This window comes from Anguilla rostrata, unplaced genomic scaffold (genome assembly GCF_018555375.3).
Source record: "Anguilla rostrata isolate EN2019 unplaced genomic scaffold, ASM1855537v3 scaf0958, whole genome shotgun sequence".
NCBI classification, from domain to species: Eukaryota; Metazoa; Chordata; class Actinopteri; order Anguilliformes; family Anguillidae; genus Anguilla; species Anguilla rostrata.
In genome coordinates this window covers 16253-44219 of record NW_026986320.1, presented here as the reverse complement: position 1 = coordinate 44219, position 27967 = coordinate 16253, and the positions used below count along the sequence as shown (strand labels likewise).

At 55.6% G+C, this 27967-nt stretch overlaps 15 non-coding genes and 2 pseudogenes across 15 annotated transcripts; all 17 read right to left on the bottom strand.

The window, feature by feature from the left end:
• Nucleotides 1–6113: 6113 nt before the first annotated feature.
• Nucleotides 6114–26019, bottom strand: LOC135246864 (uncharacterized; annotated as a pseudogene).
• LOC135246870 (U2 spliceosomal RNA) lies at nt 7192–7382 on the bottom strand. Its single transcript, XR_010327996.1, has one exon. It is a non-coding gene; the product is annotated as a U2 spliceosomal RNA (small nuclear RNA).
• Nucleotides 7717–7831, bottom strand: LOC135246888 (U5 spliceosomal RNA). Its single transcript, XR_010328010.1, has one exon. It is a non-coding gene; the product is annotated as a U5 spliceosomal RNA (small nuclear RNA).
• Nucleotides 8244–8434, bottom strand: LOC135246868 (U2 spliceosomal RNA). Its single transcript, XR_010327994.1, has one exon. It is a non-coding gene; the product is annotated as a U2 spliceosomal RNA (small nuclear RNA).
• LOC135246883 (U5 spliceosomal RNA) lies at nt 8779–8895 on the bottom strand. The gene has a single exon (XR_010328005.1). It is a non-coding gene; the product is annotated as a U5 spliceosomal RNA (small nuclear RNA).
• Nucleotides 9344–9534, bottom strand: LOC135246866 (U2 spliceosomal RNA). The gene has a single exon (XR_010327992.1). It is a non-coding gene; the product is annotated as a U2 spliceosomal RNA (small nuclear RNA).
• Nucleotides 9900–10016, bottom strand: LOC135246882 (U5 spliceosomal RNA). Its single transcript, XR_010328004.1, has one exon. It is a non-coding gene; the product is annotated as a U5 spliceosomal RNA (small nuclear RNA).
• Nucleotides 10458–10648, bottom strand: LOC135246890 (U2 spliceosomal RNA). The gene has a single exon (XR_010328012.1). It is a non-coding gene; the product is annotated as a U2 spliceosomal RNA (small nuclear RNA).
• Nucleotides 11014–11130, bottom strand: LOC135246881 (U5 spliceosomal RNA). The gene has a single exon (XR_010328003.1). It is a non-coding gene; the product is annotated as a U5 spliceosomal RNA (small nuclear RNA).
• LOC135246889 (U2 spliceosomal RNA) lies at nt 11570–11760 on the bottom strand. The gene has a single exon (XR_010328011.1). It is a non-coding gene; the product is annotated as a U2 spliceosomal RNA (small nuclear RNA).
• LOC135246880 (U5 spliceosomal RNA) lies at nt 12124–12240 on the bottom strand. The gene has a single exon (XR_010328002.1). It is a non-coding gene; the product is annotated as a U5 spliceosomal RNA (small nuclear RNA).
• On the bottom strand, nt 12688–12877 carry LOC135246869 (U2 spliceosomal RNA). The gene has a single exon (XR_010327995.1). It is a non-coding gene; the product is annotated as a U2 spliceosomal RNA (small nuclear RNA).
• Nucleotides 13247–13358, bottom strand: LOC135246886 (U5 spliceosomal RNA). The gene has a single exon (XR_010328008.1). It is a non-coding gene; the product is annotated as a U5 spliceosomal RNA (small nuclear RNA).
• Nucleotides 13779–13969, bottom strand: LOC135246887 (U2 spliceosomal RNA). The gene has a single exon (XR_010328009.1). It is a non-coding gene; the product is annotated as a U2 spliceosomal RNA (small nuclear RNA).
• On the bottom strand, nt 14333–14449 carry LOC135246879 (U5 spliceosomal RNA). The gene has a single exon (XR_010328001.1). It is a non-coding gene; the product is annotated as a U5 spliceosomal RNA (small nuclear RNA).
• LOC135246876 (U2 spliceosomal RNA) lies at nt 14885–15075 on the bottom strand. Its single transcript, XR_010327998.1, has one exon. It is a non-coding gene; the product is annotated as a U2 spliceosomal RNA (small nuclear RNA).
• Nucleotides 22105–22281, bottom strand: LOC135246872 (U2 spliceosomal RNA; annotated as a pseudogene).
• Nucleotides 26020–27967: the final 1948 nt, after the last annotated feature.

Sequence of the window (27967 nt, the reverse complement as noted above, 5' to 3'; positions counted from 1 at the left end):
AGACCTGATGGCAAACGGGCAGAGGGCTGCCTGTTGACAACCACTCTGCCCGTTATGTCAGTCAGGCAGATGTTTATCCAACGCCGGAGGGGGCCAGGGATGTTCATTTCTCTAGCACTCTCTCCAGCTTTTTCCCCCCTTTTTTTAAAAAAAAAAACCCCCCCAACCCGGGAAGGTTTTTAAAAAATTTTCCCCCCCCCCCAAACCCAAACCCCGGGGGGGGCCCCCCAAAAAAAGGGGGGGCCCCCGGGGGGAAAAAAATTTTTTTTGGGGGGGGGGGGGAAGGGGGGGGGGGGGGGGGGGGGGGGCCCCCCCCCCCCGGGGGGGGGGTTTTTTTTTGGGGGCCCTGGGGGGTTTTTTTTTTTTTGGGGGGGGGGGGGGGGTTTTGGGGGGGGGGGTTTTTCCCCGTTTTCCCCCCCTTTTTTTTAAAAGGGGGGGGGGAAAAAAAAGGGGGGGGAAAAAAAGGGAAAAAAAAATTTTTTTAAAAAAAAAAAATTTCCCTTTTGGGGGGGAAAGGGGGAGGGGGGGGGGGGGGGGGGTTTTGGGGGGGGGGGGTGGGGGGGGCCCGGGCGGGGGAAACGGGGGGGGGGGGGGGGAGAAACCCCCCCCCGGGAAAACCGGAAGGGGGGCCCAAAAAGGTTTTTAAAAAAAAAAAAAATTTCCCCCCCTTGGCCGGGGGGCCCCCCCAAAAAACCCCTTTTGGGGGGCCCCTCCCCGGGGGCCCCCCGGGGTTTTTTCCCCCCCCCCCGGCTCCCCCCAAAAAGGGGGGGCCCCCCCCCGGGGGGGCCCGGGGTTTCCCCTTTTTTTTTTTCCCAACCCCCCCAAACAAAATTTTTTTTTTTAAAAAAAACCCCCCCCCGAAACCACTTTTTCCCCCCCCAAAAAACCCGGAAAAAAAGTAAAAATTTTTCCCAAAAAACCCCCCCCGGGGGGAAAAAATTTCCCTTTTTTTTTCCCCCCGGGGTTTTGAAAAAAAATTTTTAAAAAAAAAGGGAACCCCCCCCCTCCCGGCCAAACCCCGGGTTCGGGGCAGGGGGGGTTTCCCCCCCCCCTAAAAGGGGGGGGGGGCCCCCCCCGGGGCCCCCCCGGGGCCCCCCCCCCCCCGGGGGGCCCCCTTTTCCCCCCCCCCGGGGGTTTTTTTGGGGGTTTTTAAAAGGGGGAAAAAATTTTTTTCCCCCCCCCCCCTTTTTTTTCCCTTTTTTTTTAAAAAAAAAAAGGGGGTTTTTTTTTGGGGGGGAAAGGGGAAAAGGGAAAAAAAAAAAGGGGGCCCCCAAAAAAAACCCCCCGGGCCCCCGGCTTTTCCCCGGGCCCAAAGGGGCCGCCCCGGGGGGGGCCCCCCCCTTTTTTGGGCCCCCCCCCCTTTTCCCGGGGGGGGGACCAAAAATTTTAAGGGGGGGGGGAAAATTTCCCGGGGGCCCCGGGGGGGGGCCCCTTCCCCCCCCCCCCCCGGGGGGGGGGGCCCCCCCGGGGCCTTCCCCGGGGCCCCCCAAACCCCCCCCCTTTTGGGCCCGGGGGGGAAACCGGGGGGCCCCTTAGGGTTTTCCCCAAAGCCCCGGGGGGGTTTTCCCAGGGCCCCCGGGCCGCCCCCCCCCCCCCAAAAAAAACCCCAAAGGGAAAAAAAAAAAAAAGAAAAAAAGGGGCCCCCCTTAAAAACCCAAAAAAAAATTTTTAGGGGTTTTTTTAAAATTTTTAAAAATTTTTTTTTAAAAAAATTTAAATTTTTAAAAAAAAATTTTTTTTTTAAAACAAAAAAAAAACCAAAAAAAAAAAACCAATAAAAAAAAAAAAAACCCCTTTTTTAAACTAAAAAAAAAAAAAACCCCAAAAAAATTTAAATTTTAAAAATACAAAAAAAAGGGGTTTTGGGTTTTAAAAAAAAATTCCGGGGGGGGGTTTGGGGGGGCCCCCCCCCTTTTTTTTTCCCCTTTTTTTCCCCCCCCCCCCCGGGGGGGGTTTTTTCCCCCCGGGGGGGGTTTTTTTTTCCCCCGGGGGGCCTTTTTTTTTTTTTTGGGGCCCCTTTTTTTTTCCCCAAAACCCCCGGAAAATTTTGGGGGGGGGGGGGGCCCCCTTAGCCCCCGGGGCCCGGGGCCCCTTTTTGGGGAGGGGAAAAAAACCCCAGGGGGGGGGAAAAACTCCCAAACCCCCCCCGGGGGGGGGGGGGGGGCCCCGGAAAAACCCCCGGGGGGGGCCCCAAAAAAACCTTTTTTGGGGGAAATTTTTGGGGTTTTTTTTGTTTTTTTTTTAAAATTTCCCCCCCCCGGGGGGGGGGGGGGGGGTTTTTTTTTTTTTTTTTTCCCCCCCAAATTTTTTTGCCCCGGGAAAGGCCCCCCCCCCGGCCGGGGGGAAACCCCCCTTTTTTTAAAAGGTCCCCCCCCGGGGGGGGGGGAAAAAAATTTTTCCGGGGGGGGGGGCCCCCCCCGGGGGGGCCCCCCCCCGGTTTCAAGGAAATTGGGGCCCCGGGGTTTTTTTTGGGGGGGGCCCCCCCCCCCTTTTCCCCCCCCAAAAAAAAAAACCCCCTAAAAAAATTTTTTTTTTTTTTTCCCCTTTTTGGGGGGGCCCCCCCCGGGGGGGGCCCCCCCCGGGGGGGGTTTTCCCCGGGGGGTTTTTTTTTTGGGGGGGGGCCCTCCCCCCCCCCTTTTCCCCCCCGGGGCCCCCGGGGGGGTTTTAAAAAAACCCCCTTTTAAAAAAAAAAAGGGACCCCAAAATTTTTTTTCCCCCCCCCCGGGGCCCCCGGGGGGCCCCCCCGGGCCCCCAAAAAGGGGACAAAGGGGAGGGGGGGTTTTTTTTGGGGGCCCCCGGCCCCCCCCTTACCCCCCCCCCCCCGGGGGGGCCCCCCCCGGGGGCCCTTGGGGGGAAAAAGGGGGGAAAAAGGGGGCCCCCCGGGGCCCCCCCAAAAGGGGGGGGGGGAAAATTTTTTTGGGGGGGGGTTTTTTTTCCCCCCAAAAAACCCCGGGGGGGGTTTTTTTCCCCGGGTTTTCCCCCAAAAAACCCCCGGCCCCTGGGGGCCAAGAACCCCCCCCCCCCGGGGGGGGGGCCCCCCGGGGGGGCCCCCTCCCCCCGGGGGGGCCCCCCCCAAAATTTTTTTTTTTTTTCCCCCCCCTTTTTTTTAATTGGGGGGGGGGGCCCCCGGGGGGGGGGGGTTTTTTTTTTTTTTAAAAAAAATTTTTGGCCCCCCCCCCCCCCCCCCCCTTTTTAAAAACCCCCCCCCCCCCCCAAAAAAAATTTTAAACCCGGGTTTTGGGGGGGGGTTTTTGGGTTTGGGGGGGGGGGGGGGTTTGGGCCCCCAATCCCCCCCCCCCAATTTTTCCCCCCAAAGGGGGAAACCCCCGGGGCCCCCCAAAAGGGCCCCCCTAAACCCCCCCCCTCCCCCCCCCCCCCCCCCCCCTTTTTTTAAAAAAAAAAAAAACCCCCCCGGGGGGAAAAAAAATTTCCTTCCCCCCCCGGGTTTGGGGGAAAAAACCCCCCCCGGGGGGGGGGGCCCCGGCCCCCCCAAAAACCCCCCCGGGGGGGGCCCCTTTGGGGGCATTGTGCCGAAAAAACTGCCCCCCTTTTCCCTTCCCCCCCCCCCCGGGGGGAAATGCCCGCCCCCCCCCCCCCCCCCCCCCAAAAAAATTTTGTTTCCCCCCCCCCCCCAAAAAAAAACCCCCGGGGGGGAGATGGCTGATGTTCATCTCCCCCCCTTTTCCCCTTTTTTTTGGGGGGCCCGGGGGCCGGGGGCCCCCGGGGGGGGCCCCCACCCCGGGGGGGAAAAAAAACCCCAAAAATTTTAAAACCCCCCGGGTTTGGGGGGGCCCCCGGGGCCCGGGGGGGGGGGGAAAAACCCGCAGGGGGGGTTTTTTTTCCTGCTGCGGTCCTCATCTGTTAAAGCACAGTTGAAATCCCCCCCCACGACAACCGGCATTGTGCAATGGATTAATGACGGTAATTTTGTGAAAAGGGAGACTCTCTCGGCCACGCTGGTGGGGCCGTACACGTTGATCACCCTGAGTGGGGAACCCCCGACATCGAAATCGGTGACGAGGATTCGCCCACTCTCTACTACGCTGCTGGATGTTATACGTACGTAGGGGTTTTTTACCAACGTGCCGACCCCATCAGCTCTGGCGATGTTGGAGCCAGACCAGAGAGAGTCTCCCATTCTCCATCCCTCCCCCAGAACGCCATCCAGCTCCCGGAACGGAATACCACATTCCTGGAGCAGGATGACGTCTGAGGGGACCTGTGATAGGATGGAGAAGACTGTATGACGTTTTGAAGAATCTTTAATACTGCGTGTGTTTAATGTAGAAATGGTTATTGTGTGTGACATAAGTTTTATTGTTATGTGTGATTTATTTTCCTATATTACTATTGGCTATTTGTTTACAGATGTTATTGAGTTTATGGTTTACCAAGTCCTGGTTATTGAGGCGCCTACTCACCCCCGGACCATGTGCACCCACAGGCCTCCCCTCCTGACTGCCTGGGAGGTTCCGTCCTGGAGAGGTGGGGGCAGGTGTTTTTGCCCCAGGCTTCCCCCCAGTCCCTGGAGGGCCCTGAGAGGAGGTTGCTGTTCCAGATCCTTTAACAGGGTCTGGACCGGAGACTGGCTGGTCCCTAATAGTTTTTAGTTGTGTGGTGGTGGTGGTATGTAGAACTTCAGTGCAGTGTACTGGCGGTGGTGTGGGTGGTTTTGTAGGGCGGGGAGGGGGCTCAGGCCTGGCTGTAGGTGGTGTTTATGTACCGGTTTTGGGTTTAACTGTTTTAAGGTTTTTGTAATTTTGGATGTGTGGCGAACTATTGCTGGGTTGGGAGGTTGCGGTTGTTGTTGTATTTGTGGGTGATCTGATTCGTTTGCCCTTTTTCTTCTAGCTTGTTGCCATGGAGTAATGGAATCCGAGTCTGAGGTTGAGGAGTCTGACTCCAACACCACAATGGGGTGTCAGAGTCAGGCTCCTCCTTAATGGTGACAGTGGCGGGATTGGTGGGGTCTAGAGCAGGGGCACTGTGGAGTTGGGGTTCCGGCGTTGGGGATACAGGGGGTAGGGTCTTGTGCTGGGGTCTGTGCATGTGGGGTTGGGCTTCCAGGCTGGGAGGAGGTAGGGGTGGGTGGTCTGGTGCGTGGCATGGGGGTAGGCGGGGGGAGCGGGGCCGGAGGGGGGGCAGCAGACGGTGGAGGGGCGTGCTCCGAGCCCTGTTCGCGTACGAGAGGGACAATCTCTAAAGAGATGCCCCTCGCTCCGCAGAGGTTACAGGGCTTGGTCACGGCATGCCCTGGTCTCGTGTCGCCGCCGCACGACTTACACTTGACCACTGTGCAGGCTGCGGCTAAGTGGCCTAACTCGCCGCAGTTCCTGCACAGCTTGGGCATGCCGTAATAAAACACCACCCCTGTGTCTCCCCAGCGTGATGGTGCTGGGGATGTGGCATACCCCCAGGTGCAGAGGGGTCGGGCTTGAGTTGGACCAGCCATTTCCTGGCTCCGGTCCAGACTCCGTCCTCATCAAGGACTCTCCGGGCTTCAGATCTAACAAGACCATACCTGCCCAACCACGTACTCACATCGTGGTCCTGCACAGCTTCGTTGTAAAACTGCACAGTGACCACCTTGTTTTCGGTGTCAGACAGGGGCTCTACTCGAAAATACTGAGGGAGCCTTCCCTTCCTCTCTATAGAGGTTCCAGAACCTCTCCAGGATATTTGCAGACCGGAAACTGATCTCAAAATATCCGCATTGCCCGAACCTTCACCAGGCAGTTCAGGTCGCCAGGCACAAAGCCCATGGCTCGCTGAAGCACTGCCCGGCTGAACTCTAGGCGGGTCATACCTGTCACTCTCCTGCTGGCGTTGGGGGCAGCGGCATTGCTTGCCCCCAGTAGCTGCTGGCTCTGCGGCGCCCTTCCGGCTGCGCCCGTTGCCCTTGTGCCACCTGGGGGACCACTAGCCCGCTGCCCCCTTCTCCACTGTTTTGTAGCGTCATCCGGACGGCGTTGTGGCGTCGGACTCCCGGCTGCGGTCCCGAGCCATCCTCCTCTCTCTCAGGCCGGACCTAAGTAGATGGGGAAGCACAGGAACAGCGCTCAGTGATGCTGGTCCTTCCTAGGGGGACCAACGTTGCCGCACCAAGGAGCCGATCAGAGGTCGGCTCCGCAAGGTGCAGTGGGACCTCCTTCCGGTCGCTGGCACCAGGCGTTGATCCGTATCGCTGGTCTCACTGGATCCGGGTGCCGCCGCCGTAGTTGTGGGGAGGTCCTCGGGTCCCCGTCTGCCTGCTCCTCGGCCTCGTCCCCCGGGTCCACCCGATGGTCCTGCTGCGGCCTGGAGAGCAGAGGAGGGAGCCAGGAACCGATGGCGAAGACTCGGTGAAGATGGTGTAGCCCGGAGAGCGAGCCACTAGGGCCTTCTCTCCGGGCGGCGCTGAACTCCTCTGGTCTCCGCGATGGTCGTCCGCAGCAGTGGTGTGGTCCCCGGATGGCGGGAGTCTTCTGGCAGGGGTCCTCGAGCGCTGTCCTGGCTTCGGCGTTGGGAATCAACAGGCCGCGGTCACGCCACTGGTACCTGCCTATCCCCAACGCTGTAGGTCGGCCTGGTCCGCGCCTGATGCAGTGAACACAGCCGCGGTCAAGCCACTGGTACTGCGCCACTACACCAGACCTTCCGAAAGAGAGAGAGAGAGAGAAGAGAGAAGGAGAGAGGCACGTCTGCTCTGATGACACCACCAACTCACAAACCCACTGTCCTCCAGTAGAGGGCAGTAGATTTGTGCGTGATGAAGAGAAACCCGAGCACACGTGGCCTCTCGCCGTCACCAGCCGCCTAGGCCCTCCGCCCGGAGCCGCAGGCCCGGAGTTGTCCCCGCGCGTTATCCGCGGAAGAGGGAGAGGAGACGCTATAACCGCCCGACTGGCAGAGGGCGCAAGCGAGCCACGGACCGCTGCAAACCGGCTCGCTAGCTGACTTACTTAACCAACTTCACTCACCCAGCTAGCTGACGGAGAATGATAGATAGATAGATAGATAGACAGATAGATAGACAGACAGATAGATAGATAGAAAGAAAGAAAGAACAAACGACACACACACGATAAAACTATTTCTTTTATTTCATTTAAAAAAAAAAAAAAACCCCACAAGGACTCAGTTGCTTGTCCAAGCAGAAGCAAGCAAGCAGAAGCAGAAGCAGAAGCAGAAGCATTTCCTTTGCACCGAAAATAGAGGCGCACCGTTCCCGGACGTACTGCAATACCGGGTCGAGCGTGGAGCGGACGGAGCAAGCTCCTTCTCCGACTCCCAGTCTCAAAAATCCGTTTAATATGTAGTCCCCAGATAGGGGACGTATCAGATATTAAACTGATAAGAACAGATACTACACTTGATCTTAGCCAAAAGGCGAGCGATGGCCTGAAAATTGGCCACAGCTGGCGCCGCCCAGGGGGCGGAATCCGATCGCGTCCGGCGACCGGTCCCGCTCGCCATTGGTCGGGGCCCTCGGCGCTTCCCGGGACCTCTGGCCGTCACCTCAGCTCCACCCACAAAGCCCCACGTCCTCTGCCACGGTAGCTACCTCGTGCTGAAGGCTCTTATCGCCGTTTAATTGCACGAGCACTCGCGAACAGCTATGTAATTGCCTAGCTAAGCAAGCAGGAGACAGTCCACACTCTATAACACATGTACCCGACAAGTCACAAACCAGGGACACATGGCAACAAGTCATCAACAAGCTCTCTAAGAACAGAAAGTCGCCGTCCGGCGGACGAGCATCCAAAAATAGCACAAACTCAGGAGTGTTCTCTCCACGGAAATCTTTAGTAAAGGCGAAAGATTTGTGCGTGATGAAGAGAAACCCGAGCACACGTGGCCTCTCGCCGTCACCAGCCGTAGGCCCTCCGCCCGGAGCCGCAGGCCGGAGTTGTCCCCGCGCTTATCCGCGGAAGAGGAGAGGAGACGCTATAACCGCCCGACTGGCAGAGGGCAAGCGAGCCACGGACCGCTGCAAACCGGCTCGCTAGCTGACTTACTTAACCAACTTCACTCACCCAGCTAGCTGACGGAGAATGATAGATAGATAGATAGATAGACAGATAGATAGACAGATAGAAAGAAAGAACGACACACACACGATAAAACTATTTCTTTTATTTCATTTAAAAAAAAAAAAAACCCCCACAAGGACTCAGTTGCTTGTCTACTCCACGCAGAAGCAGAAGCAGAAGCAGAAGCAGAAGCAGAAGCAGAAGCAGAAGCATTTCCTTTGCACCCGAAAATAGAGGCGCACCGTTCCCGGACGTACTGCAATACCGGGTCGATGCGTGGAGCGGACGGAGCAAGCCCCTTCTCCGACTCCCAGTCTCAAAAATCCGTTTAATATGTAGTCCCCAGATAGGGGACGTATCAGATATTAAACTGATAAGAACAGATACTACACTTGATCTTAGCCAAAAGGCCGAGAAGCGATGGCCTGAAAATTGGCCACAGCTGGCCGCCGCCCAGGGGGCGGGAATCGATCGCGGTCCGGCCGGACCGTCCCGCTGCCATTGGTCCGGGCCCTCGCGCTTCCCGGGACCTCTGGCGTCACCTCAGCTCCACCCACAAAGCCCCACGTCCTCTGCCACGGTAGCTACCTACGTGCTGAAGGCTCTTATCGCGTTAATTGCACGAGCACTCATGAACAGCTATGTAATTGCCTAGCTAAGCAAGCAAGGAGACAGTCCACACTCTATAACACATGTACCCGACAAGTCACAAACCAGGGACACATGGCAACAAGTCATCAACAAGCTCTCTTAAGAACAGAAAAGTCGCCCCGTCCGGCGGACGGAGCATCCAAAAATAGCACAAACTCAGGAGTGTTCCTCTCCACGGAAATCTTTAGTAAAAGGCGAAAGATTTGTGCGTGATGAAGAGAAACCCGAGCACACGTGGCCTCTCGCCGTCACCAGCCGCCGTAGGCCCTCCCGGCCCGGAGCCGCAGGCCCGGAGTTGTCCCCCCCGCGCGTTATCCGCGGAAGAGGGAGAGGAGACGCTATAACCGCCCGACTGGCAGAGGGCGCAAGCGAGCCACGGACCGCTGCAAACCGGCTCGCTAGCTGACTTACTTAACCAACTTCACTCACCCAGCTAGCTGACGGAGAATGACAGATAGATAGATAGATAGATAGATAGATAGATAGATAGATAGATAAATAGAAAGAAAGAAAGAAAGAAAGAACGACACACACACGATAAAACTATTTCTTTTATTTCATTTAAAAAAAAAAAAAAAAAAACCCCACAAGGACTCAGTTGCTTGTCCAAGCAGAAGCAGAAGCAGAAGCAGAAGCAGAAGCAGAAGCAGAAGCAGAAGCATTTCCTTTGCACCCGAAAATAGAGGCGCACCGTTCCCGGACGTACTGCAATACCGGGTCGATGCGTGGAGCGGACGGAGCAAGCTCCTTCTCCGACTCCCAGTCTCAAAAATCCGTTTAATATGTAGTCCCCAGATAGGGGACGTATCAGATATTAAACTGATAAGAACAGATACTACACTTGATCTTAGCCAAAAGGCCGAGAAGCGATGGCCTGAAAATTGGCCACAGCTGGCCGCCGCCGCCCAGGGGGCCGGGAATCCGATCGCGGGGTCCGGCCGGACCCGGTCCCCGCTCGCCATTGGTCCGGGGCCCCCTCGACGCTTCCCCCGGGACCTCTGGCCGTCACCTCAGCTCCACCCACAAAGCCCCACGTCCTCTGCCACGGTAGCTACCTACGTGCTGAAGGCTCTTATCGCCGTTTAATTGCACGAGCACTCGCAGAACAGCTATGTAATTGCCTAGCTAAGCAAGCAAGGAGACAGTCCACACTCTATAACACATGTACCCGACAAGTCACAAACCAGGGACACATGGCAACAAGTCATCAACAAGCTCTCTTAAGAACAGAAAAGTCGCCCCGTCCGGCGGACGGAGCATCCAAAAATAGCACAAACTCAGGAGTGTTCCTCTCCACGGAAATCTTTAGTAAAAGGCGAAAGATTTGTGCGTGATGAAGAGAAACCCGAGCACACGTGGCCTCTCGCCGTCACCAGCCGCCGTAGGCCCTCCCGGCCCGGAGCCGCAGGCCCGGAGTTGTCCCCCCGCGCGTTATCCGCGGAAGAGGGAGAGGAGACGCTATAACCGCCCGACTGGCAGAGGGCGCAAGCGAGCCACGGACCGCTGCAAACCGGCTCGCTAGCTGACTTACTTAACCAACTTCACTCACCCAGCTAGCTGACGGAGAATGACAGATAGATAGATAGATAGATAGATAGATAGATAAATAAATAGAAAGAAAGAAAGAACGACACACACACGATAAAACTATTTCTTTTATTTCATTTAAAAAAAAAAAAAAAAACCCCACAAGGACTCAGTTGCTTGTCCAAGCAGAAGCAGAAGCAGAAGCAGAAGCAGAAGCAGAAGCAGAAGCAGAAGCAGAAGCAGAAGCATTTCCTTTGCACCCGAAAATAGAGGCGCACCGTTCCCGGACGTACTGCAATACCGGGTCGATGCGTGGAGCGGACGGAGCAAGCTCCTTCTCCGACTCCCAGTCTCAAAAATCCGTTTAATATGTAGTCCCCAGATAGGGGACGTATCAGATATTAAACTGATAAGAACAGATACTACACTTGATCTTAGCCAAAAGGCCGAGAAGCGATGGCCTGAAAATTGGCCACAGCTGGCCGCCGCCGCCCAGGGGGCCGGGAATCCGATCGCGGGGTCCGGCCGGACCCGGTCCCCGCTCGCCATTGGTCCGGGGCCCCCTCGACGCTTCCCCCGGGACCTCTGGCCGTCACCTCAGCTCCACCCACAAAGCCCCACGTCCTCTGCCACGGTAGCTACCTACGTGCTGAAGGCTCTTATCGCCGTTTAATTGCACGAGCACTCGCAGAACAGCTATGTAATTGCCTAGCTAAGCAAGCAAGGAGACAGTCCACACTCTATAACACATGTACCCGACAAGTCACAAACCAGGGACACATGGCAACAAGTCATCAACAAGCTCTCTTAAGAACAGAAAAGTCGCCCCGTCCGGCGGACGGAGCATCCAAAAATAGCACAAACTCAGGAGTGTTCCTCTCCACGGAAATCTTTAGTAAAAGGCGAAAGATTTGTGCGTGATGAAGAGAAACCCGAGCACACGTGGCCTCTCGCCGTCACCAGCCGCCGTAGGCCCTCCCGGCCCGGAGCCGCAGGCCCGGAGTTGTCCCCCCGCGCGTTATCCGCGGAAGAGGGAGAGGAGACGCTATAACCGCCCGACTGGCAGAGGGCGCAAGCGAGCCACGGACCGCTGCAAACCGGCTCGCTAGCTGACTTACTTAACCAACTTCACTCACCCAGCTAGCTGACGGAGAATGAAGATAGATAGATAGATAGATAGATAGATAGATAAATAAATAGAAAGAAAGAAAGAACGACACACACACGATAAAACTATTTCTTTTATTTCATTTAAAAAAAAAAAAAAAAACCCCACAAGGACTCAGTTGCTTGTCCCAAAACAGAAGCAGAAGAAGCAGAAGCAGAAGCAGAAGCAGAAGCAGAAGCAGAAGCAGAAGCATTTCCTTTGCACCCGAAAATAGAGGCGCACCGTTCCCGGACGTACTGCAATACCGGGTCGATGCGTGGAGCGGACGGAGCAAGCTCCTTCTCCGACTCCCAGTCTCAAAAATCCGTTTAATATGTAGTCCCCAGATAGGGGACGTATCAGATATTAAACTGATAAGAACAGATACTACACTTGATCTTAGCCAAAAGGCCGAGAAGCGATGGCCTGAAAATTGGCCACAGCTGGCCGCCGCCGCCCAGGGGGCCGGGAATCCGATCGCGGGGTCGGCCGGACCCGGTCCCCGCTCGCCATTGGTCCGGGGCCCCCTCGACGCTTCCCCCGGGACCTCTGGCCGTCACCTCAGCTCCACCCACAAAGCCCCACGTCCTCTGCCACGGTAGCTACCTACGTGCTGAAGGCTCTTATCGCCGTTAATTGCACGAGCACTCGCAGAACAGCTATGTAATTGCCTAGCTAAGCAAGCAAGGAGACAGTCCACACTCTATAACACATGTACCCGACAAGTCACAAACCAGGGACACATGGCAACAAGTCATCAACAAGCTCTCTTAAGAACAGAAAAGTCGCCCCGTCCGGCGGACGGAGCATCCAAAAATAGCACAAACTCAGGAGTGTTCCTCTCCACGGAAATCTTTAGTAAAAGGCGAAAGATTTGTGCGTGATGAAGAGAAACCCGAGCACACGTGGCCTCTCGCCGTCACCAGCCGCCGTAGGCCCTCCGGCCCGGAGCCGCAGGCCCGGAGTTGTCCCCCCGCGCGTTATCCGCGGAAGAGGGAGAGGAGACGCTATAACCGCCCGACTGGCAGAGGGCGCAAGCGAGCCACGGACCGCTGCAAACCGGCTCGCTAGCTGACTTACTTAACCAACTTCACTCACCCAGCTAGCTGACGGAGAATGACAGATAGATAGATAGATAGATAGATAGATAGATAGATAGATAGATAAATAGAAAGAAAGAAAGAAAGAACGACACACACACGATAAAACTATTTCTTTTATTTCATTTTAAAAAAAAAAAAAAAAACCCCACAAGGACTCAGTTGCTTGTCCAAGCAGAAGCAAAGCAGAAGCAGAAGCAGAAGCAAAGCAGAAGCAGCAGAGCAGAAGCATTTCCTTTGCACCCGAAAATAGAGGCGCACCGTTCCGGACGTACTGCAATACCGGGTCGATGCGTGGAGCGGACGGAGCAAGCTCCTTCTCCGACTCCCAGTCTCAAAAATCCGTTTAATATGTAGTCCCCAGATAGGGGACGTATCAGATATTAAACTGATAAGAACAGATACTACACTTGATCTTAGCCAAAAGGCCGAGAAGCGATGGCCTGAAAATTGGCCACAGCTGGCCGCCGCCGCCCAGGGGGCCGGGAATCCGATCGCGGGGTCCGGCCGGACCCGGTCCCCGCTCGCCATTGGTCCGGGGCCCCCTCGACGCTTCCCCCGGGACCTCTGGCCGTCACCTCAGCTCCACCCACAAAGCCCCACGTCCTCTGCCACGGTAGCTACCTACGTGCTGAAGGCTCTTATCGCCGTTTAATTGCACGAGCACTCGCAGAACAGCTATGTAATTGCCTAGCTAAGCAAGCAAGGAGACAGTCCACACTCTATAACACATGTACCCGACAAGTCACAAACCAGGGACACATGGCAACAAGTCATCAACAAGCTCTCTTAAGAACAGAAAAGTCGCCCGTCCGGCGGACGGAGCATCCAAAAATAGCACAAACTCAGGAGTGTTCCTCTCCACGGAAATCTTTAGTAAAAGGCGAAAGATTTGTGCGTGATGAAGAGAAACCCGAGCACACGTGGCCTCTCGCCGTCACCAGCCGCCGTAGGCCCTCCGGCCCGGAGCCGCAGGCCCGGAGTTGTCCCCCGCGCGTTATCCGCGGAAGAGGGAGAGGAGACGCTATAACCGCCCGACTGGCAGAGGGCGCAAGCGAGCCACGGACCGCTGCAAACCGGCTCGCTAGCTGACTTACTTAACCAACTTCACTCACCCAGCTAGCTGACGGAGAATGACAGGATAGATAGTATAGATAGATAGATAGATAGATAATAGATAGAAAGAAGAACGACACAACACACACGATAAAACTATTTCTTTTATTTCATTTAAAAAAAAAAAAAAAAACCCCACAAGGACTCAGTTGCTTGTCCAAGCAGCAGAAGCAGAAGCAGAAGCAGAAGCAAAGAGAAGCAGAGCATTTCCTTTGCACCCGAAAATAGAGGCGCACCGTTCCCGGACGTACTGCAATACCGGGTCGATGCGTGGAGCGGACGGAGCAAGCTCCTTCTCCGACTCCCAGTCTCAAAAATCCGTTTAATATGTAGTCCCCAGATAGGGGACGTATCAGATATTAAACTGATAAGAACAGATACTACACTTGATCTTAGCCAAAAGGCCGAGAAGCGATGGCCTGAAAATTGGCCACAGCTGGCCGCCGCCGCCCAGGGGGCCGGAATCCGATCGCGGGGTCCGGCCGGACCCGGTCCCCGCTCGCCATTGGTCCGGGGCCCCTCGACGCTTCCCCCGGGACCTCTGGCCGTCACCTCAGCTCCACCCACAAAGCCCCACGTCCTCTGCCACGGTAGCTACCTACGTGCTGAAGGCTCTTATCGCCGTTTAATTGCACGAGCACTCGCAGAACAGCTATGTAATTGCCTAGCTAAGCAAGCAAGGAGACAGTCCACACTCTATAACACATGTACCCGACAAGTCACAAACCAGGGACACATGGCAACAAGTCATCAACAAGCTCTCTTAAGAACAGAAAAGTCGCCCCGTCCGGCGGACGGAGCATCCAAAAATAGCACAAACTCAGGAGTGTTCCTCTCCACGGAAATCTTTAGTAAAAGGCGAAAGATTTGTGCGTGATGAAGAGAAACCCGAGCACACGTGGCCTCTCGCCGTCACCAGCCGCCGTAGGCCCTCCCGGCCCGGAGCCGCAGGCCCGGAGTTGTCCCCCGCGCGTGATCCGCGGAAGAGGGAGAGGAGACGCTATAACCGCCCGACTGGCAGAGGGCGCAAGCGAGCCACGGACCGCTGCAAACCGGCTCGCTAGCTGACTTACTTAACCAACTTCACTCACCCAGCTAGCTGACGGAGAATGATAGATAGATAGATAGATAGATAGATAGATAGATAGATAGATAGATAGAAAGAAAGAACGACACACACACACACACACGATAAAACTATTTCTTTTATTTCATTTAAAAAAAAAAAAAAAACCCCACAAGGACTCAGTTGCTTGTCCAAGCAGAAGCAGAAGCAGAAGCAGAAGCAGAAGCAGAAGCAGAAGCAGAAGCATTTCCTTTGCACCCGAAAATAGAGGCGCACCGTTCCCGGACGTACTGCAATACCGGGTCGATGCGTGGAGCGGACGGAGCAAGCTCCTTCTCCGACTCCCAGTCTCAAAAATCCGTTTAATATGTAGTCCCCAGATAGGGGACGTATCAGATATTAAACTGATAAGAACAGATACTACACTTGATCTTAGCCAAAAGGCCGAGAAGCGATGGCCTGAAAATTGGCCACAGCTGGCCGCCGCCGCCCAGGGGGCCGGGAATCCGATCGCGGGGTCCGGCCGGACCCGGTCCCCGCTCGCCATTGGTCCGGGGCCCCCTCGACGCTTCCCCCGGGACCTCTGGCCGTCACCTCAGCTCCACCCACAAAGCCCCACGTCCTCTGCCACGGTAGCTACCTACGTGCTGAAGGCTCTTATCGCCGTTTAATTGCACGAGCACTCGCAGAACAGCTATGTAATTGCCTAGCTAAGCAAGCAAGGAGACAGTCCACACTCTATAACACATGTACCCGACAAGTCACAAACCAGGGACACATGGCAACAAGTCATCAACAAGCTCTCTTAAGAACAGAAAAGTCGCCCCGTCCGGCGGACGGAGCATCCAAAAATAGCACAAACTCAGGAGTGTTCCTCTCCACGGAAATCTTTAGTAAAATGTATCTTTATTGGTTATAAATAACATTTTACATTTTTAAAACGTCGTCCTTTTAAAAGTCAAAAAGGAACTCAAATACATTCAGACATAGACATATACAAAAATTACAAAACATAATAACACTCAAAAAGGAAACCTAATACAAAATAAATCTACCTATTTAAACTAATAATCACAAGACACAATTGTAAGGCTTTTAAAAATCAGAATATTTACAATGAATGACATAAAAGGGTACGTGCGCTCGGGAGTGGTGTGCAGAGCGAGTGCCCCTCCTAGGGGGGTGGACTATATGATGAGTTCTTTCCAGTGGTCCACCCCCCATTTCTCTCTCGCTAGGGCCTTGTTTCTCCGGAAGTCCACCAGAACGCCGTCCTGGAGGAGGTTTTGAATCCTCCTCCGGAGAGTGACCAGGTCCACAGTTGTTTTTTGGTAGACCTTGATGTTTCTTGTCTCCCACAGGACCTGCCGGACGGTGTTAATGATCCCCCACTGACGCTGGAGCTCCATGGTCTTGAGTCCCCCTCGGGGACCGTAGAGGACGCTCTCAGCCGTCAGGGAGGACATCGGCAGCAACCTGTTATGGGAGACAGAGGAAACAACAAGGCCCCAGACCCGCCTAGCCACGGTGCACTCCCAGAACAGATGGTAATTGTGTTCTGAGTCAGTGCAACCGTGGGGGCAGCGCTCAGTGAGGGCTAAGTGCCGGCGATACATAAACACTCTTGTGGGGAGACACCCGTGAGCTGTCATCCAGGCAATGTCTTTTTGCTTGTTTGTAAGACATTTGTGTGTAACATTTGCCCAGATGACGTGCGGGTCCCGGGCCGGCCCTGACCTCGGGAGCGTGACGGTCTCTTTTGATCTTAAGTGAGCCATTATGATTTTATAGCTCCACGAGGTCAGGCCAGCCCTGGGCAATCCCGCCCTGAAGGCAAAGTCCCTCAGGGCCTGATAGACATAAGGGGGGTCCCAGCTATATGGTGTAGTGAGGTCCAGCACACCCAGGCCCATTGTCCGCAGGAAGGGGGTGGCATAGTACCTAGCGAAGGCACCAGAGGCCTTTCCCACCTTCCCGACGTTCTGGACCAGGGCGGCCAGACCTTGCACCATCAGGATGGTGACTATGTCCGGGACCCCCGCCCCATTCCTCTCCTCCTTGAGGAGGGTGGCTCTACTCAATTTCTCCATATTACTCCCCCAGACAAAGCGGAAGGCCAACCTAGCTATTTGTTTGCTGGTGGCCTTGTCTGGGGGAAACACCCTCCCCACATAGAGTAGAATGGGCAGGACAATTGCCTTCAGGACGAGGATCTTACCCGCCATGGTCAGGGGCCGTGCACTCCAGCTCCGGGTTTTGTTTTGGACGTGGCTTAGGGCTCCCTCCCAGCTCGTTCGCCCTCCTCCGTCAGCCTGGAAGGTCACCCCCAAGAGCTTGATGTTATTTCTGCGTACAGGAAAGGAAACGGTTAGAGGCTCACTATAATGAGGAGACAGAAACAGTTCACTCTTGTCCCTGTTGACCAGGGCGCCAGTGGCCACACAGAAGTCGTCCAACACCTTGGTGGCACAAGCGATGGAGCGACTATCTGTGGCGACGATGGTGATGTCGTCCATGTACGCCATCACCTTTAGCCGCTCTCCTCTAGCCCCCGGCAGCGGATAACCCGCCACTCCGGGGCTGGCCCTGATGGCCTGGAGAAACGGTTCCAGGTAGATGACGTACAGGAGAGATGCTAGAGGGCACCCCTGCCTGACGCCAGACCTGATGGCAAACGGGGCAGAGGGCTGCCTGTTGACAACCACTCTGCCCGTTATGTCAGTCAGGCAGATGTTTATCCAACGCCGGAGGGGGCCAGGGATGTTCATTGTCTCTAGCACTCTCTCCAGGCACACATGACTCACCCGGTCAAATGCCTTCTCCTGGTCGAGACTGAGAAGGCACAAGGGGGACCGCCGCTCCCCGGAGTGGATGATTAGATCCCTCACGAGGAGCAGGTTGTCGTTAATGGACCTCCCCTGCACGCTGCAGGTCTGGTCCGGTCCGATCACCGATGTAATCAGGCCTTGGAACCTCCTCATCAGCGCCTTCGCCATGATCTTATAGTCGACTGAGAGGAGGTTGATCGGCCGCCAGTTGCGGAGGTCCTTCAGGTCCCCCTTCTTTGGGACAAGAGCTACTAAGCTCTGTCTCAGTGAGGCCCCCAACCGCCCCTCCCTGTACGCCGCTCTGAAGACTTCAGCCACGTCCTCCTTCAGGAGATCCCAGTAAGTTTGGTAGAACTCGGCTGGGATTCCGTCAGGACCCGGAGCTTTATGTTGGTTAAGGGAGAGCACGGCCCGGGTGAGTTCCTCGGTGCTCAACTCCGAGTCCATCCGCTCGTCACCCAGACGTCTGTCAAGGCCGCCCAGGAAGGTGTCCATGAGAGCCCCATCGGAGGGCCTCTCACTATAGAGGCCCCCGTAGAACTCCCGGGCCACCTCCCGGACCTCCGCCTCTTCAGACACCACCACACCTCTGTTGTTATAGAGAGACAAGATGTTATTAGTCTTAGACCGCGCCCTGCGGAAGAAAAACCGTGTGCACTTCTCATCCTCCTCGAGGCCCTGGAGTTTGGAGCGGAAAGTAAATTTTTCCCGCTCTTCCCGGTAGAGGGTGGTGAGGCTCTGCCGAGTCCGTGCGATCTCACTGCTAACATCCAGGCCTCGGGACTGGAGGAGGCTCAGTCTCTGGAGGGCAGCATTGTGTCGTACAAAAACTGCCCTCCTTTCCTTCGCCTTCCTCCGCCCGACTGCCCGGAAGTAGCCTCGCACTCGCTCCTTCACCATCTCCCACCACTCCACCGGGGAGTCAAAGAGATGTTTCAGACTCACCCACTCCAGGTAACGTCTCGAGAAGGAGAGTCGCACCTGGGGGTCTTGGAGATGGCTGATGTTCATCCGCCAGAGCCCCTTACCCACGGTTATGGACTTCTTCCAGGTCAGGGACACGGTCACCATGTGGTGGTCCGAGAAGTGCACCGCCTGGATGGAATAAGCGGGCACCCCCAGGCCTGGGGAGAGCAGAAACAAATCGATCCTCGAAGAAGAGCTCCCAGAAGAACTCACCCACGTGTGTTGGGGAGAGGCGCCCGCGCGCGGAGGAGAAGTCCTCTATGAGGGACCGCAGCAGGTCGCTGGAGCGGTCCCGTCTGGGTCTGCTGCGGTCCTCATCTGTTAAAGCACAGTTGAAATCCCCCCCCACGACAACCGGCATTGTGCAATGGATTAATGACGGTAATTTTGTGAAAAGGGAGACTCTCTCGGCCACGCTGGTGGGGCCGTACACGTTGATCACCCTGAGTGGGGAACCCCCGACATCGAAATCGGTGACGAGGATTCGCCCACTCTCTACTACGCTGCTGGATGTTATACGTACGTAGGGGTTTTTTACCAACGTGCCGACCCCATCAGCTCTGGCGATGTTAGAGCCAGACCAGAGAGAGTCTCCCATTCTCCATCCCTCCCTCAGAACGCCATCCAGCTCCCGGAACGGAATACCACATTCCTGGAGCAGGATGACGTCTGAGGGGACCTGTGATAGGATGGAGAAAACAGTTTGGCGTTTGGAAGGGTCTTTTATACTGCGTGTGTTTAATGTAGAAATGGTTATTGTGTGTGACATAAGTTTTATTGTTATGTGTGATTTATTTTCCTATATTACTATTGGCTATTTGTTTACAGATGTTATTGAGTTTATGGTTTACCAAGTCCTGGTTATTGAGGCGCCTACTCACCCCCGGACCATGTGCACCCACAGGCCTCCCCTCCTGACTGCCTGGGAGGTTCCGTCCTGGAGAGGTGGGGGCAGGTGTTTTTGCCCCAGGCTTCCCCCCAGTCCCTGGAGGGCCCTGAGAGGAGGTTGCTGTTCCAGATCCTTTAACAGGGTCTGGACCGGAGACTGGCTGGTCCCTAATAGTTTTTTGTTGTGTGGTGGTGGTGGTATGTAGAACTTCAGTGCAGTGTACTGGCGGTGGTGTGGGTGGTTTTGTAGGGCGGGGAGGGGGCTCAGGCCTGGCTGTAGGTGGTGTTTTATGTACCGGTTTTGGGTTTAACTGTTTTAAGGGTTTTGTAATTTTGGATGTGTGGCGAACTATTGCTGGGTTGGGAGGTTGCGGTTGTTGTTGTACTATTGTGGGTGATCTGATTCGTTTGCCCTTTTTCTTCCTAGCTTGTTGCCATGGAGTAATGGAATCCGAGTCTGAGGTTGAGGAGTCTGACTCCAACACCACAATGGGGGTGTCAGAGTCAGGCTCCTCCTTAATGGTGACAGTGGCGGGATTGGTGGGGTCTAGAGCAGGGGGCACTGTGGAGTTGGGGGTTCCGGCGTTGGGGATACAGGGGGTAGGGTCTTGTGCTGGGGTCTGTGCATGTGGGGTTGGGCTTCCAGGCTGGGAGGAGGTAGGGGTGGGTGGTCTGGTGCGTGGCATGGGGGTAGGCGGGGGAGCGGGCCGGGGGGGCAGCAGACGGTGGAGGGGGCGGTGCTCCGAGCCCTGTTCGCGTACGAGAGGGGACAATCTCTAAAGAGATGCCCCCTCGCTCCGCAGAGGTTACAGGGCTTCGGGTCACGGCATGCCCTGGTCTCGTGTTCGCCGCCGCACGACTTACACTTGACCACTGTGCAGGCTGCGGCTAAGTGGCCTAACTCGCCGCAGTTCCTGCACAGCTTGGGCATGCCGTAATAAAACACCACCCCCCTGTGTCTCCCCAGCGTGATGGTGCTGGGGATGTGGCATACCCCCCCAGGTGCAGAGGGGTCGGGCTTGAGTTGGACCAGCCATTTCCTGGCTCCGGTCCAGACTCCGTCCTCATCAAGGACTCTCCGGGCTTCAGATCTAACAAGACCATACCTGCCCAACCACGTACTCACATCGTGGTCCTGCACAGCTTCGTTGTAAAACTGCACAGTGACCACCTTGTTTTCGGTGTCAGACAGGGCTCTACGTCGAAAACACTGAGGGAGCCTTGCCCTTCCTCTCTATAGAGGTTCCAGAACCCTCCAGGATATTTGCAGACCGGAAACTGATCTCAAAAAAATCGCATTGCCGAACCTTCACCAGCAGTTCAGGTCGCCAGGCACAAAGCCCATGGCTCGCTGAAGCACTGCCCGGCTAAAATCTAGGCGGGTCATACCTGTCACTCTCCTGCTGGCGTTGGGGGCAGCGGCATTGCTTGCCCCCCAGTAGCTGCTGGCTCTGCGGCGCCCTTCCGGCTGCGCCTGCCCTTGTGCCACCTGGGGGACCACTAGCCCCGCTGCCCCCTTCTCCCTGTTTTGTAGCGTCATCCGGACGGCGTTGTGGCGTCGGACTCCCGGCTGCGGTCCCGAGCCATCCTCCCTCTCTCTCAGGCCGGACCTAAGTAGATGGGGGGAAGCACAGGAACAGCGCTCAGTGATGCTGGTCCTTCCTAGGGGGACCAACGTTGCCGCACCAAGGGAGCCGATCAGAGGTCGGCTCCGCAAGGTGCAGTGGGACCTCCCTTCCGGTCGCTGGCACCAGGCGTTGATCCGTATCGCTGGTCTCACTGGATCCGGGTGCCGCCGCCGTAGTTGTGGGAGGTCTCGGTCCCCGCCCGCCTGCTCCTCGGCCTCGTCCTCCGGGTCCACCCGATGGTCCTGCTGCGGCCTGGAGAGCAGAGGAGGGAGCCAGGAACCGATGGCGAAGACTCGGTGAAGATGGTGTAGCCCGGAGAGCGAGCCGCTAAGGGCCTTCTCTCCGGGCAGCGCTGAACTCCCCTCTGGTCTCCGGCGATGGTCGTCCGCAGCAGTGGTGTGGTCCCCGGATGGCGGGAGTCTTCTGGCAGGGGTCCTCCGAGCGCTGTCCTGGCTTCGGCGTTGGGGAATCAGCAGGCCGCGGTCACGCCACTGATACCTGCCTATCCCCAACGCTGTAGGTCCGGCCTGGTCCGCCGGCCTGATGCAGTGAACACAGCCGCGGTCAAGCCACTGGTACTGCGCCACTACACCAGACCTTCCGAAAGAGAGAGAGAGAGAGAGAGAGAGAAGAGAGAGAGGCACGTCTGCTCTGACTGCACACCACCAACTCACAAACCCACTGTCCTCCAGTAGAGGGCAGTAGATTTGTGCGTGATGAAGAGAAACCCGAGCACACGTGGCCTCTCGCCGTCACCAGCCGCCGTAGGCCCTCCCGGCCCGGAGCCGCAGGCCCGGAGTTGTCCCCCCGCTTATCCGCGGAAGAGGGAGAGGAGACGCTATAACCGCCCGACTGGCAGAGGGCGCAAGCGAGCCACGGACCGCTGCAAACCGGCTCGCTAGCTGACTTACTTAACCAACTTCACTCACCCAGCTAGCTGACGGAGAATGATAGATAGATAGATAGATAGATAGATAGATAGATAGATAGAAAGAAAGAACGACACACACACACACACACACGATAAAACTATTTCTTTTATTTCATTTAAAAAAAAAAAAAAAACCCCACAAGGACTCAGTTGCTTGTCCAAGCAGAAGCAGAAGCAGAAGCAGAAGCAGAAGCAGAAGCAGAAGCAGAAGCAGAAGCAGAAGCATTTCCTTTGCACCCGAAAATAGAGGCGCACCGTTCCCGGACGTACTGCAATACCGGGTCGATGCGTGGAGCGGACGGAGCAAGCTCCTTCTCCGACTCCCAGTCTCAAAAATCCGTTTAATATGTAGTCCCCAGATAGGGGACGTATCAGATATTAAACTGATAAGAACAGATTTTTTTTGTTTTTGAAAATTTTTTATTATATCACGACAAGTTTACATCAACATTTACCTTGTCATTCCTTTGGGTCTACTGCTTTGTGCCATACAAAAGAAATAAAAACAGTTTTTGGCACGACCCAATAAAACACACAATAAAACCAATAAATAACAATAAATAACAATAAATAATCCCTCCTTTTTCCCCACCCCAAGGACCAGCCTTTATTAAAACATAAAAACCGGCATTGGTACAATAAAACAATCCCTCCCCTCTTGTCACTCCCACCAGCCTCCACTGAAATATTTGTGCAGAACGGGGGTGGGTCCTTACCAATCCGACTCCACCCCTCCCACTCCACCAACACAAAGATCCAGTCCATTTTTCCCTTCAGTCCGTGCCCCATGTCTGCCATGCTGCAGTGCCCCACGCAGCGCAGGCCCGCTCTCTCCCCCACCGCCGGCAGTCCCGCCGCATGTAGGCTCGGATGAAGCCCACAGTCATCTGCCATGTGGCCCTTGGTGACAGCACACGCCTCTCCAGGGTCGCCAGCGATCTGACGACCCACATCGCCTCCCGGGCACAGTTCAAAGTAATCCATGCCCGCCCATTTTGCGGCGCCCAGCTGCTGCCTCCGTTGCCACCGTTCAGGACCCATTCACAGTCCATCCCTCCACCCAGCGCCTGCTGGATCTGAGGGCGGGCCACTGTCCAGAAATCTCTGGCAAACCTGCAGTCCAGCAGCATGTGCCTCACCGTTTCCTCTTGGGAGCAGCCATCCCTGGGGCACTGCGCAGTTGCAGCCAGACGCCGCGCGTGCATGACTGCCCTCACAGGCAGGACTCCATGGGCCGACCACCACGCTAGATCTTTGTGCCGGTTGAGCAGGTCGGTGTGGGTCACTGCCGCCCAAACGTCCGTGGCTTGGCCTAGTGCCATCCCGCGCACTGGACACACTGGGTCCCCATCCTGCACAAAGGACAAAATTTTGCGGTGGTCAGTTAAAATCTCACCCCCACCCTCCAAACCATGTTTTTTAAAAAGGCTTGAATGGGCCTATAAAAACCGGCATCTCGAAGGCCACGGGCACCGTAACGGCACTCTCCAGAGGCCCAACCGCCTCATGTACCCCCATAAAAACCGTACAAAAACGAGGCCTTGTTTTCCCCTCACACACAACCCCACATGCAACGCAACAAACTGACACAACAGGACACGGTAAAAGTCAGGGACCCCTCCCCTTTCTTTGGTTCCCTATGTACCCATTCCCTTTTAGCCTCTCCCACCCACCCCCCACAGAAAACGAAAAACAACACGTTCCAGACGGGACAACACCAGACGCGACGGGACAAACACCACTCCAATAAATAATAACAGGGGCAAGATCACCGCTTTGATCACTAGGATCTTCCCTCCATCGTCAGGTTTCTCAGCTTCCAGAAGCTGATCTTCCTCTCCACCTTTTCCACCACTCCCCCCCAGTTTCCTTCCCCAAGCCCGGGAGTCAAAATTTACTCCCAAAACCCGCATGTCCCCCCTTCCCACCACCAGGGGGAGCTCCTGGCGCTCACTCTCTGGCCAGTCCCCAAAGACTCTGACCTCCGTCTTTTCTTTATTTAGCCTAGCCCCTGATGCTATGCCAAACCCTTCCGTGAGCTCTAAAGCCCTCCTCACCGCCCGACTATCCGTACACAGGAGAGTCACGTCGTCCATGTACAGGATACACCTGGCCTCCTCCCCCACTCCCCGGGATCTTCAGTCCCGAAATCCAGGCGTCCCTTCTCAGGACCTGTGCCAGTGGTTCGATGCAGCAGACAAACAGGAGTGGGGATAACGGACACCCTGGCGGACACCGCAGCTCAATGTCACTGCCTCCGTTTGGTACCCATTAACCAAAAGCTGCTCTGCGCCCCGCATAGAGCAGTCCCACCCGTGCTATAAACCCGCCGGAAAACCCATCTTTTGCAGCACGCGGAACATGTACTGGTGCGAGACCCGATCGTAGGCTTTTTCAAAATCTAGATTTACGACCGCCAATTTCAACTGTCTGTCTCTCGCAAGACAGATAGCGTCCCTCACCAATATCAGGCTGTCCGTGATCCTCCTCCCTGGCACGGCACAGGCCTGATCCGGTGTATCACTTCCCCTAGGACCGCTTTCATGCGTAGCGCTAAAATTTTGCTAAACAGCTTGCAATCAAAATTTAGCAACGTTATCGGTCGCCAATTTTTATGCACGCTGCGTCGCCCTTCTTAAAAATGAGTGTCACCACCCTTTCCTAAAACTCTCAGGCAGCTGCTGCCGCCCTCAAACTCTTTAAAACCGTTTCTAAATCTGGTCCTACCACCCCCAGAATTTCGTGTAGAATTCCAAGGGCAGCCCGTCCAGCCCCGGGGACTTCCCCCTCTTAAAAGTTTGTAGCGCCCCGTCAGGTCGGCGAGACTAAAATCGGTCTCCAGAGCTGCTCCATCTCGGATTTTCCGGTCAAGCAGACCCAACAGCTCCTCCATCCCTGCTCGTCCACCACCTTCTCACTGAACAAGTCCGAGTAAAAATCCTCAACGATTTTTAGGTGCCCCTCAGTCCCCTTACGACACCCCCATCCCTGTCCTGGAGGCCTTTGAACAGTACCCTCTTAGCCATTACTTTTTAAAAAATATCGCGAGCAGGTCTCCCCTCCTCCACCTCGCGCTCCCTACACCTAAAAATGACCTCCTGCTCCTGGCAGAGGCTATTGTGGCCATTTCCTCCCTTACTCTCTCCAGCTCCTCTCTGAAATCAAACCCCTGCTGGACTAAACGGGTGTATCTATTTAGACGCCTCTGCAAGCCCCCCAAAACCCTCTTCTCCCTTGCCCTTCTCTCCTTCCCAGCCGTGACGAAGAAAAGCTTCATTTTCTTTTTTGTCTCCTCCCACCACTCCGCTCTGGAGCCAAAAAGGTCTTGCAGTGACTGCCACTGCCCATATATCTCCTTGAACCTCCTCACTACCCTCTCCTCTTCCAAAAGGGAGCAATTCAGTTTCCACACCCCCCTTCCCACCCCCAAGCCCCCTTTAAAAATCAGGGAGCCTAAAAGTAAGGAGTGGTCTGAGAAAAACACAGGCGTCAGCGACACCGCTTCCGCCTCACACTCCCGCACAAACATAAAGTCAATGCGTGATGACTTTAGGCCATCCGGGCTATTCCAGGTAAAACCCGGAAGAGTCGGATGTACGGATTTAAAAGCATCCCTCAATTTAAAATCAATGGCCATATTCCTCACCTGCACAGAGGTCTTATCTATTCGGAACCCCTGTCCCGTTCCTCTTCTACCTTCTCTTTCCATGATACAATTAAAATCCCCCACAAACAAAACTGGTGCTCTCCCCAGCAGGTATGGGGCCACATCCTGGAAAAGATCCCATCTGTCCTGCTTACACGCTGGAGCATAAACGTTTACCGCACGAAATGTTATGCCGCAAAAACTAAAAGTGACAGACAGTGCTCTCCCTGGCCTCACCACTGTGTACTCCTTCACCACCACCCTACTGTTGTGCACAAGTACCCCAACCCCGTCAGCCCTGTTTGTCTCCGACCCGCTCCAGATGGAGGGGCCATGCGGCCACCTCTCCTCCCACTCCCTGTAGGAGGAGCGGAATGGTAGGCCACACTCCTGCAGGAACAGTATGTCTGCGCCTACTGAGGCCAAATACAACATCGCTGCCTGCGCCCTCACCGGCGTCCTGATGCTGCGCACATTTAAGGTCGCTATTTTTAATGGTATGTTGGTAGCCATCATTAAAAGAAGGTAAAAAACCCAAAGGGGACCATCCAAACCAAAAACCCACACTGTATCCATTGCTTTCCCCAGCGTGTTATTCCACACGCTTGGGCGGTTTACCCACCCCGTCCTCCTCAAGCTGGAGGATGTCTGGCTCATGCATTCCCTCCGCATATGGCCACTCATTTGGTGCCATCTCCGGGTACAGCGGGGAGGTCCCCCCAGACCCACTGTCTGAGAGGTTCCCTAACAGCCCCCATCCTGCCCCTGCTCTGCCCTTTTTACTCTCTCCCTCCTCTTCAGGCTCCAAAAAATCTGCCGACCTTTTTAAAGAGGTCACGTCCTGCTCCATCTCCTCCCCTCCCACATCCATTCCGGAGCCCACAGTGACCATAGAGGAGGACTCAGAGTCGGACTCTCCCCCTGAGGTCTCTGCCACTGTCGCTACACTCCCTCTTCCAGTGGGGGGCGCCCAGTCACCACCTCTCTCCTTTTCTACCTGACCCTGGAGCTGCCTCTGGCTCTCCCCTCCCCCCCTAGCTCCCTCACTCTCCCCCCCCCCAGCCACCGTCCGGCCTACCCCACTGCCTTCCCCCTCCGCAGTCATACCTACCTCTTCACTCCCTTCCCCTGCCTTCTCCCCCTGCGAAGCACCAAACCCCTCTTCCCCCTGCTTCCCCTCATTTTCCTTCCCTCCTTGCTCTGATCCAGCTCCCTGATCCGCTCCGGGATCCTGCTCTCTCCCAGCTCCCTGCCCCCTCTCTGCTCCCTGATCCGCTCCGGGATCCCGCTCTCCCCCTTCTTCCGTTTCCTGATCCGCTCCAGGATCCCGCTCTCTCCCAGCTCCCTCCTGCGGTCCCTGCTCCTCCCCCCTTTTCTCTGCTCCCTCCTGATCTCCCTGCACCTGACCCTCCACCTGGCCACTAGGCCCAGCAGATGGTCTCCCTCTCTTTGCTCGATTCGCAAAGGAATCCGGGCAATCCCGGAACAAATGTGCATTTGACCCGCACAGATTACATTTTCTTCCATTTGGGCAACCGGCCGCCCAGTGCCCCACCTCCCTGCACTTCGCACACACAATCAGTTTGCATGCCTCCACCAGGTGTCCATAGGCCCCACACCGCCTACACAATTTAGGCTGGCCTTGATAATAAATGAGGCCCCGGTTCTCCCCCAAATCAATGATTGAGGGCAGGTGGCGTAGACCTGCGTAGCCCTTCGGGTCACTAAGCAATTTCACCGGTACTCTCCAAGCACATGTCCAAATTCCATCCACATCCAACACTTTCTGCGGTTGCCCCCGCACCAAACAAAATCGACCTAGCCATGTTACAATGTCGGCCTCCTCCACCGTTTCGTTATACAGCCTAACAATGATTGTTTTTACGGTGTCATCAGTCAGCTTCTCAATGGTGAACATAGTTAGTTTTTCACTTACCTTCTCCACCTTGTTCCACAACGACGCTAACAAAGGCGCCGCCCGAAAGCTCACATCGAACCCCTTCTGCTGTGGCAGATTAACAATGCAGTTTATCTCAGCTGGAGTGAAACCGAGAAGATCCCTGAGAATCTTCCGGGAAAAATCCAGCCGAGACAGCTCACATAACCTCCCCTCCATTTCGCGGAACAGGAACCGTGCACAGCAGTGCCTCCTGGACCCGACCCTGGCCGCCGACATCCTGGAACCCTTGAAAATTCAAAATAGAAAAGCAGGTTAATTCATACAAAACAGAAATATTATTTGGGTGCCCCGAAGGGCCTTACCCCCGTTCCCCGACGTTCAAACACCCCCTCCTCCGGCAACTCAAAAAACCTGCAAAGACAAAAATAGAAACAATAATACAGTTTGCACAATACAGCAAGATTATAAATCAGTCACAAGTACCAATCCGGACCGCCTATCTTAGCCAAAAGGCCAGAAGCGATGGCCTGAAAATTGGCCACAGCTGGCCGCCGCCGCCCA